Below are 10,901 nucleotides of genomic sequence, written 5' to 3' on the forward strand. Positions count from 1 at the left end.
AGGAGAGATGTGGATGAGAGGATCCCACATGTGTTGACTATTCAAAGCGCATTCTCTATATAAGAGGCCTATCATGTATTGTTGAGAACACACATTGAGAAGAAGAAGAAATGCACATTCACTCAAGATTCTATTTATGAGTCCAAGCTAATCTATCTTGGAACCTAATTGACTTGAGGTACATGTCATGAGCATTCTCTTCATCATGTTTACACATAGGTTCCATCCACCTTAGAACGCTCCATAGATCCTGAGGCATGCATGTTTTGTCACTTTGCTCATTGACTCAGATGTTATCTTTGATTTTAAACTTTTGAATTTGGGATTATGTATAGTAGACTCCACATTTTTTTGTGAACACTTTACCCATAGCATCAGAGTGTTCATCATGGACAGACATGAGTTCTGAAATAGTTTTGCAAGCTCTCACTTGATGCCTCTAGTGACCACTTTTTTGGGATATTTCATCCATTGGACGCAATTTCCTCTTACAAAGTCTTGAACTGATAGGATTATCCTTCATGAATGCTATTGTTTTTTCTAATTTCTTAATCTCATCTTTTAGAGATGTGTTTTGCATTTGTAAGTGAATTACATTTAAAGTGTGCTCTCCCAACTGAGCGAGTAATGTTTAAACCTTTTCCTGTAATTCTTGAATTTTATGTTCTATGCCATCATACCATTTTTCTTATGTAGCCATCTGAACAGTTGTAGCTTGCATAGATGATATCAAATGTTGATTCCAAGGCTCTAACATTGCAATCCTTTTGTCTCTTTCAGTAAGCAAAGATTTATAGTGGGTGTGAAAGGCTCCTTGCTCCATGAGCAATCAATCTTTTACAATATCCTAACAAACCATTCTCACCGTTACATAGAAAATTTATTAAACTGACCAACCCATGGAATTTGAGTGGAAAGTTTGTGGATCTATTGGATACATCTTTCCATCTAACCACAAATCCCTATGTGTTTTTCCTTGATTTCAAAGAGCTACCAAATCACTTTCACTCGCCAAGGAGGATTCATTCATCTTTAGAAATGATGCATTTTTTGCATCAATTTGAAAATTGATGTCCACCTTTTTCTTTTTCTTGAAAGCCTCCATGGTTTCATACACTTCACAGCTAACATAATATAATATTGACATCAGTAAACAACATATATATTCAGCACAAAAAACTAATCCCACATACATAGATCATGTAAATAATAAATAAAATGACAGCCTTAGAAAAACATAGTAAGACACTTAACTTAGTAAATTACACATAACATAATACAATTAAATATACACACACATAATACAATTAAATCACAAACAAGGGTCATGCAACATAATACAATTAAATATACACACACATAATACAATTAAATCACAAACAAGGGTCATGCTCAATACACAAAAAGCACGATATGAGACGTGTTATTCGAATGCGCACGTGCCCAATGGGCATGCTACTTTGCATACACATTCATCTCACTTATGTTGAGGCACATGGAAAGTATCATGACCATCATATATAGTTTGCATTGTAGGTTGTGCATTAATAAGGAAGATCTCCTTTGGTAGGGTCTTTGGGAACTCTATAATCACTTTAAGTCATTGGACCTCATCATCTACTAGAATTGAGGTAGCTATTAGCACTATATTAAGGAATTTTCAAATAATTTGGGACTTCCCAATATGATTAAGATTTGGCCACATGGTCAAAAGTGGAATCCATCTTGAACACTATATTAGGAAATCCTCCCAAATCCCAATTTCAAATAATGGTTCAATTTTTGGTCACATGGTCAAATCTTAACCCTTTACTTGAAAGTGGCACTTGGGAGATTCCAAATTCTCTAATATAATGTTTATTGTAGGCCAGGGCTTCATCGTTGTGTGTCAAAATAGCCTCTTATGAAGGACAAGATGGATCGATACTAGTCAAGAACAATCTTCACATAGTATACTTCAAGCCATCTAAATGCAAGGTTCTTAGAGATTCAAGATTGGTTCCCACATGACATAAAGGCACAAGTAAGGAAATACAATATGACATGATCTTAGATCTATTTTGAGGAGGGAAGTATCCTTCAAGACATCTAGATGCAAGACTCTTAGAAATTCAAGATTGGTTCTACATGACATAAGACACAAAGTGAGGGGGTATAACATGACATGATTCTAGATCTACATTGCAAAGAAGAAGCCAAGCTAGTGGCATAGATGCTAAACCATAAGGGACTTAGAAATAGTTTATATTTATCAAAACTTTGACACTCCTAAGTAGAAAAATGATATAGGATTGACGCTATCCACATATCATGTTCTTAAGCAAATATATTTCAAGCACCCATAGTGGCTAGAGCTACATTCCCCATCAATGTGCGACCATTATTGGCTAAGTGATCCAGTAAGAGGAAACCTCTACACAAGATATAGATGACTAGTACAATTCTAGATGACAAGTCTATAAGAGCCTGGTTGATCACAATTTCTACCCAGGTTGATTTGTGTAAGCCAGAGATGGTCAATCTGACCATGCAAGCATGCACAAGCTAACATGGGAAGCACCTCCTAATTGGCAAAAAATTCATAGAATGATTAATCCAAGTTACACTTATATGAGGATTGGAACAATATGCCCCAAATATGCCTTATGGAATAGTGCCACATTTCAAACATTGATAACAACCCTAAAAGTCTCTCCATTAATTGATCACTATGTGCCCCCACTTAGGTTCAATCCAAATGATAAGATAGTTGCCTCTTTCAATGAGTCATATTACTTGAAGGGTGAAACATCTATCAATTTGAAGAAATGATTGACACAGTATTTTGGACACAAAATAAATCTCGATAGGGCTCGAGCACTATAAGGCAACAATCCACAACAAACTTTGCAACTTAGGCACTGTTGACACCTCTGTCACACACATTCATAAAGAAAATAAGATCATAACTCCAACTACATAATCAAGAATAACTCAAGGATAGGTAATTAAATCTATACAAGGGAGTTGTCTACATTGATACAATTGAGGGTCCAAATCAAGGTAAAAATAGTTAACATGAGTTCATTGTTTTTAGAGTAGCAATACAACCTTGATTGTAATAGCTTGAGCTTTAAAACATATTTTGATGGACCTAGGAATAGCCAAAACACACTCTGTAAAAGATTGTGCATACTTGCAAAATCATGATTTAGAAATAGAAGTACTAGTAGTACCGAGAGAAAGCCTAATATCCTTGCCATATGCTCTATGTAATAATATATACTTTGTGTTCATATAGAAGATCCTTGATGGAAACTTTGTATAGATATAGAAGATCTTTTATGATATTCCCTTCGTGTAGAGGTAAAAACTCAAAAACATGTATAAATGTCTCTTAATGGAAAGAATCTCGCACTCTTTGGGGATCAATGTTCACTTCACTTCAAGTGTTATGGTGCTTGGTATCCTTGTTTCCATGCTCTCTTACACTATTAATGTGTACTAGCATGTCTCATCCTCGCAACCCATATTTGTAAACTCCTCCTACTCTTCCTTTCTTTCCACAACTCCTCCTTCTCCTCCCATCCCCTCCTTCCCTACTCCTCCTCCCTTCTCCTCCTAATTCATCCTCCTTCTCCTTCTCCTAACTCCTTCTCTCCTCCTCCACCTCCTCCTCTTGCTCCTATCAACTCCTTCTCTCCTCCTCCTCCTCCTCCTCTCTTCCTTCCCTCCCCCTCCTCCCTTCTCCTCCTTACATCATGTCCTTCGTCCCTCCTTACCTCTCCTCTTCGTCCTCCCCTTCTCTACTCCTCCTCTTCACTCCTCTTCTTCCCTAAGTCTTCACTCATCCCCTTCATCCTACTCACCTCTCTGCTTTTCTTCCTTGTCCTCTCCTCCTCCTCCTACATCTTTTCCTTTCCTTCTCCTCACCTCTCCTCTTTTTCTCATCCTCCTCTTTTCTACTCCTCCTCCCTACCATCCCCCTCCACCCCCTCCTCTTCCTCCTCCTCCACATATTGGTTCACTTCCACTCAGTCCTTAACCCATATGATCCATGAAAGAGCCTTACTTTATGTTCCCTCATCCCTACCAACCCTTAACTCTTCCTAGATTGTGCAACAGATTCTCAACTTTAAACCCCTAGTTAGATTTCTCAACCCTAACCTCCTCCTAAACCCTCCTCCTAAACCATACAAAACTTTTCTAAAACCTTAAACCCCTATTGAGGTGACAACCTCCATGAAACCTCATGATCAATACTTCTTTTCCAACTATGCTCATACAAGAGATTTCCTCCCTGCTGAAGCTACATCTCTCACTACAATACAACTTGAGAACCTATGCTATGCTTATGCACATCTATGCTAAATTGTAGGTGACAAAAGCCTCATAAACTAAAAAAGAGAGATAAAATGACAAGTACTAATTAGTTCCTCCAACATTGGTCCCTTATTGATATATATATAGCCATAGTATATTGCTATAATTAGCACACATGAACCATTCCCTTCTAAACCACCCTCTAGATATAATTAGCTCACATGCTACATTCTCTTTTAGACCACCGGTGATCTAGATGTAACACTCTAGTTAGGATGGCCAATCCAAATCGATTGAATCCATCCTTTAGGGTATTCACTAGCCCATAGGTGAGTCACTAGCTAACCTAGGTTAGCCATGGATATAACATAGGCATATTATCTTGTATGTACATGAATCCATTAACTTGAACCTTTGTGAGATTCAAACGAAGCCTATGGGTAAATGTTGTGGAAAATTTATGAAAAATGTGTGCTTTTAAGAAAATAATAGAAACAAAATTACTGCTATAAGTGCTAAATCCATAAGTCTTGAGAAATTCATCAGGGTATGTATGTCCTTTTAGCAGAGTCTGCTAGTACCATTGGAAGATCTCTTTTAGTTAAATGGACCTTTTTACTAAGGAAAATGGTGAAGGTGGCTTGGGGGATTAACATTCATAAGAAGTCAAGATATATCAAGGATATCTTGAACCTGAACGGTTCATGGTCTCAGCTCCTTTGGAGGAATCTATCCCCAACTAGACAATAAAGAGACTCCAAAAGGAATGTTTACCCAATCCTATCAACTCATTATAATCCACAATCTTGTAGGAAAGAGATACCACTATGGAGGTCCCTTGAGTCATCTTTTGAAGATATTAAGAGCGAAATTGTTCTCTAGAAAAGGAGCATTCATGTGCATTGACTCTATATGGCTTTTTACTATTTTCACTACTAGTTGATTTAGACTTAGAATTATCTTTAAGAAAGGAGTCTAAAGTTGACCAAACCACTTGGGTAGGGATTAGAAGAGAGTTTTGTTAGACTAAAAATTGGTCATGAGTATGGAAAGGGGGAAGATACCTTGTCTATGTGAAAGAATTTAGTTATTTACAAAGCCCAAATTTTTCCCTATCCCAACTCCTCTTGATGTCTTAGATGATATTAGTAGAGTATTAAGCTAGATATGGAAAATAGGTCATGGCTTTGTATGCTAGAAAATTAGATTCTCTAGGATATGGGAAAAAAGTGGATTCTCCAAGATGTGGCACAAGCTTGGTATCTTTAAGAAATTAAGGATTGTTGTTATCGCTAATCCTTCACAATTACCATGGATTGATATTATAAGAAAAAGGAAAGGTAAGAGTGATGGGATATTTAGATAATGTTCAGGTCACAATGAAGACATATTCCATCTTTTCATGATGCCCTCATACTAGGAAAATTTGGAAGTTTGTTTAAATTCAAATGGGAGTTATTATTGGGGATGGCTGTAAACCAAAATTTGTGCTCAAAGATCATGTTTTTTGGTTTATTTAGAACTCTAGAATATGCTATAGTTCTATAATTGGGTGAATAGGAAAAATCAAGGTTGACATAGGAAATCTAAGAGTTACCTCTCTTAGCTCTACAAAAGGACATGGTATCAAAACATGCTCACAATGAGGCATGAACTAGATGAAAGGCTACTTGTCTCTCTAACAAGGTCTTTTGTTATTAGGTCTATGGTTTTGCCAATATTTTTTGGTGTACCCCTAGTGGTAGATCTAGGCCTTTCTCCTTGAATGTTGAACTAGCTATATGAAAAAATCATCTATCTAAATATTTTATTATGAATATATACAAATACTTTTTTCTTTAAAAAACCATCACAATTCTAGACTATAATGCCATCGCAAATTGTCAACTTATGTATTTGTAGAAAAAAAACTAACGATCCATCTTCACAATTTTTATAATAACTATGAATTTCATGCCTTTTATGGTATGCTTGAATTATGCATTTTAAGTACAATACATCAAATTTTAATTAGAGAGCTTGCATCAGTGTGAAAATACCTCCCATAAAAAGATGATAGTTCTTTATAAACAAAGGTTATATTTATAACAACATTTGATTTGCATTTAAAAATTCATGGCTTTGTGCCAAACATGCATGTATCATGATTCTTTATAATACATAAATTGCAAGGTTAGGTGAATAGCTAAAGATCAACCCCATATCTACAAGAATCCCTCCAATGATGGTGAAGAGTGATACGAAAGCTCCATTTCAACTAGATATAGGTGGATCTGATGGTAGGCTTTTAAAATAGGTAGCCTCCAAGTGGGGTAGGCCTATCAAGCCTCCTATAATCAAGGGGCTATCTCCTAGAGAGAGGGAGAGAATGCAATGTCAAGTAGTTTAGCTCAAATGGGGGAGTGATGTTGGTTACCACTTCACCAAGTCATGGAGATCCTACCATATGTTGGTGTGACTTGAAACATCGTCATGGTTGTGTGGCAAAGCCTCCATTTTAAAAGGTGGTCCATTGAAGAATGTTCATATAGATAATAAAGCCTTTTGAATTGGCTTAGTGTATTCAGGTTAATTCAATGACCCTACTAATGATGCACTCATTCCTAAACATAGATAATGGCAATCTAAGCTCTTTGAAAATAGACTCTCTAAAGCATCCATCTGGACTCATCCATCTGGACTACACAATCTACACTCCAAGCCATAAGGGGTAAATTTCAATAAAAGAATGCCAATATTGCCTTATTACAACTATAAATAACATTATTAAATCATGGACTCACTGATGGATGTGCATCAACACCTCTCTTCTAAATTTTGAGGCTTCCCACAACATGGTGGAGGCTCTCGATGATGTAAAGAGTATCAAGAGTAGGATGAAGAGGATCCCCAGTAAAAGGAGGAGTTACTATGGGCATACAAGTAGGCAAAGAGTAGCAAGCAATTGGTGAGAAGAGTTGTGTGCTCAGGTCTACAATAGTTCATCAAATTGACCTAAAGAGCTAGGAGATGCTTGCTATAGAGAGTTGATAAGATGGTCGGGAGTTTGGAATTTCATTGCGCCACAAAATGTCATCGTATTTTGAAAAAGTAAAAATCTTGTAGGCATTTCTTGAACTTGTGGACTTTCTTGATTGCCATCATCCATGATCTATGGTGCTCGTAAGACCTAATTATCTATCGACCTACTTCCATGTTAATACTTAAATGTTTTAAGTAGCTTGGTGGTTGAAATTTGACAATTAAAAATAACCAGTCTAAAGAGGATTATTTTAGTATAGCACTATGCAACGAATTTTAGGATAGCATGGCGGTAGTGCAGAATAACTACTCGCCAGTGTGGTGGTTGGTTGCACACTAGGATATCAACAACCACCACTATGGTGGTTTACTTCTATTATTACAAGATTAATGGATTTGCATATTTATGGATTCGTTATGGGATTTAATAAAACCAGCGTAGTGGTTGTTTGGGATATACTAAAAAAAGCATGGGATTTATCGTTTGGATTTACAAAAACAATTGTGGCGATTAGTTTGGGATTTACTTAACGAAGCGTAGTCTCAAATACATTTTTCATTTTCCAGGATAAGTGAAATATTGTTTTCTTGCAATGAGACTACATTTTCTTAGAACAATTTTAGTCGTCTTCATCTGTCACTTCAAGACATCCCAAGATGTGCTCATGCATGTATAAATCCAATTTGAAGACACTCTTGCCCTTCTTTCATTGTGGTACAGGTTGCATCTAGAACTTAATAGCTCTTACTAGATGAGAGTACATAAATGTTTATGGACTCTTATGTAGCAGTTCGTAATTGCGGCCTCTCTTGGATGCTTTTTTGTACCAAACAAAAAGCTTTGACTACTACACCACACTTCTTATAGATTGTTCCCCAATTTTCCTTAAATGCTTCCTCAACCTTGTGCTTAGGTTTTGTGCATTGCAACAGAATGTATGGGTCATCTTCCTCATTCTCCCTAGAGGCAGCAACAACTACAAAGTTATCTCCCTTTTCTAGACGATCAATGAGGTCATGAAAACTCTCCCCAAACTATGGGGAGTCGTTGTTTGTCTCTCCATTGTTTGTCACTCCATTTGCATGTATAGGGAAAACTTAAACTTGCTTCCATGTTTTCACAGTTGCAATGTTCTCACAATCTTCATGATCCCCTATGATGCACACACTATAAAAATAAGAAAGTTTTCTTATTTTAATTAGGTGGTTGTTTGAAAAGCCCCATATGATATGTAGACCACGAACTCCTTTAATTTTCTCACAATCATGCCGGCTTCTGCTTTACACTTCATCCACTTTCACTTCATGGAACACTCTACATACTACACTATTCTTAAACTTTGTTTACTATATGTTGAATGCGCACCTGTGGATAGGTTGGCTCTAAGCCATGTTATAGCATCATGAGCATCATTGAGTCTTTCCTGAGGGCATGTTAATTGGTGTTTAGATAGAACTTGCTTAATAACAGCACCATATCCATCATGTTCACCCTTGCCATGGCTAAACCCAAAGAAATTCCACATCATGTCTAGACCGAACATGGATTTTAACCTTGAGACAAAGTAGAATCCAGAGTTGATTTAAACTGAGAAGTAGCACCATCTAACCATACCCAATGTTGTTTTAGTTTGCCAAACTCTGTTGACTAATGTATAAGTTATAAGGTCATGCAAGATACCTATATATATAAAAATCATGAACCTCACCAAAAATGGCTACACCTAAGCAAACAATGACCCCAAAGAATAAAAGTGTCATTAGGCATGCCCAGATCTACAAGCATGTACTTGAGTTCTCCTTGTATCATAGAAAGTTATGCATGGTCCACACCCTAAGGAGAATGTCATGGGTATGCCTTAGAGCTCCAGAAATATCAACCTAACTTCTTAATTCGCACCGAAGTCCCTTTGTTCATCTAGTATTCAATGTAGAATTTTGGAATTCCTACTTTATGATTTGGCTCCCATTTAGCATTCTCTGCCCTCAAACCTGATTCTAAATTATGAATATCCCATTGCAGAGGATAGCTCATTGGACATGAAGATCACAACCACTAAAAATAACCCTAGGATATACTTTGTGGGTAGAATGGAACATATTCATTCCAAGGCTACTTGTATGGATCTTGATGCTCTTACCTCCAAACTGCCACATTTCATTAACAATTGTAATGCAAGCAAGTTTCTTTATCAGTCGGTGGCAAGGACGTGTTATGAGTGTGAGTTTTACTGTATCTACTGCCTCCATATCAAACAGCTAGTTACAAAGCATGTCCTCCTTACAGCTATTTTTCTCCCTTAATCTCCGGGTCTGTTTCTGTGGTTCTGAGATAGAACATGAGAATTCCAAAGTTTTTTGGGTATGCCATAGATTTGAAATAGGTGGATCATGTATAGAGTTTTGGGGCTAGATTTCATAATGGGCTCTTAGTTGTGTTTGCACTGCACTTAAATAGGGAGAGAGTTCATTGAGCTCAGCCATCTCATTCTTTTTTCATACAACCTAACATGTCCACCTCTCATCATTTGATTGAGGTGGGTAGTCTTCTCTATCAACGTGTTGGAACTTTAGCAAAGATATGCAAAGATAATGTGCGAGTAAAATAATACTAGTAATAATAGAAGCAAACCACCATAGTGGTGTTAGTTAATATCCTAGTGTACAACCAACCACCACACTGGTCGGTCCCTAAAAAAAGACTCGAGTAATATACATCCAAGATTTACTTTTATATAAATTGAATTGGTTTCACTCAGAATGAAAAAGTGGTTTTGAGGTTGAAGTTGAAACAAAAAGAAAGACGGATGAAAATTTAAAAACAGAGTAGCTGAAGCTCCAAGAGATCAAGTGTGCCATCTTTGAAGAACTTTATATTCATACAAGGCATTTAGGACAGTGGTGTGACATAGAGCATAGTGAGCCTTCAGCAATGTACTTAGCAAACTGTGGGTCCTTATAATATTGAAGGCCTTCCCACAAGTCCTCTTGCAATCGATCCATCTTTCAAATGAAAATCTCGGGTTGATGTGGTGGAACACTAAGTACCTTCTCCAATCGATTAATCTCTTATATGACAATTCTAGGTTACCGAGGGACCCATTGCAAAATGGCTTCATCTTTTGTAGGACAATAGGCTGAAGAAATGTTGTTGCTATCATGGGTTTCCCATCTATATTTCTTTGTTGTTCCTTCACTGGTTTGTATCAAAGAGCATGTAAATTTCAATGATCTTTCTACAATATCTATATAGATTATATAGATATTCAAAATCTTTTGTCTGATATTATGGTTCTTGTCCTAGCAAAGGATCACTTCAATCACTTTGGAGCTTTGTATAACATCACTTTGATCACTTTGGAGCTTTGCACAACATCAATTCATCTATAAAATTGAGTATATGTATAGACATATAGATATATGTAGATATTTGGTTTCACATTACAATCCTTGGTGTGTCTTGACACTTTCCAGACTCAAAGCATTCTCTTGCTATAGTAAGTGCTACCGTCATCATAGCGACATCTCTTCCTCTCTCATTAGCATTATCCACCCACTATATTTCAAATCTTCAACTC

Source organism: Dipteris shenzhenensis, chromosome 31 (assembly GCF_047967505.1).
Source record: "Dipteris shenzhenensis isolate YYH24624 ecotype China chromosome 31, Dip_SZ_1.0, whole genome shotgun sequence".
Lineage (NCBI taxonomy): Eukaryota > Viridiplantae > Streptophyta > Polypodiopsida > Gleicheniales > Dipteridaceae > Dipteris > Dipteris shenzhenensis.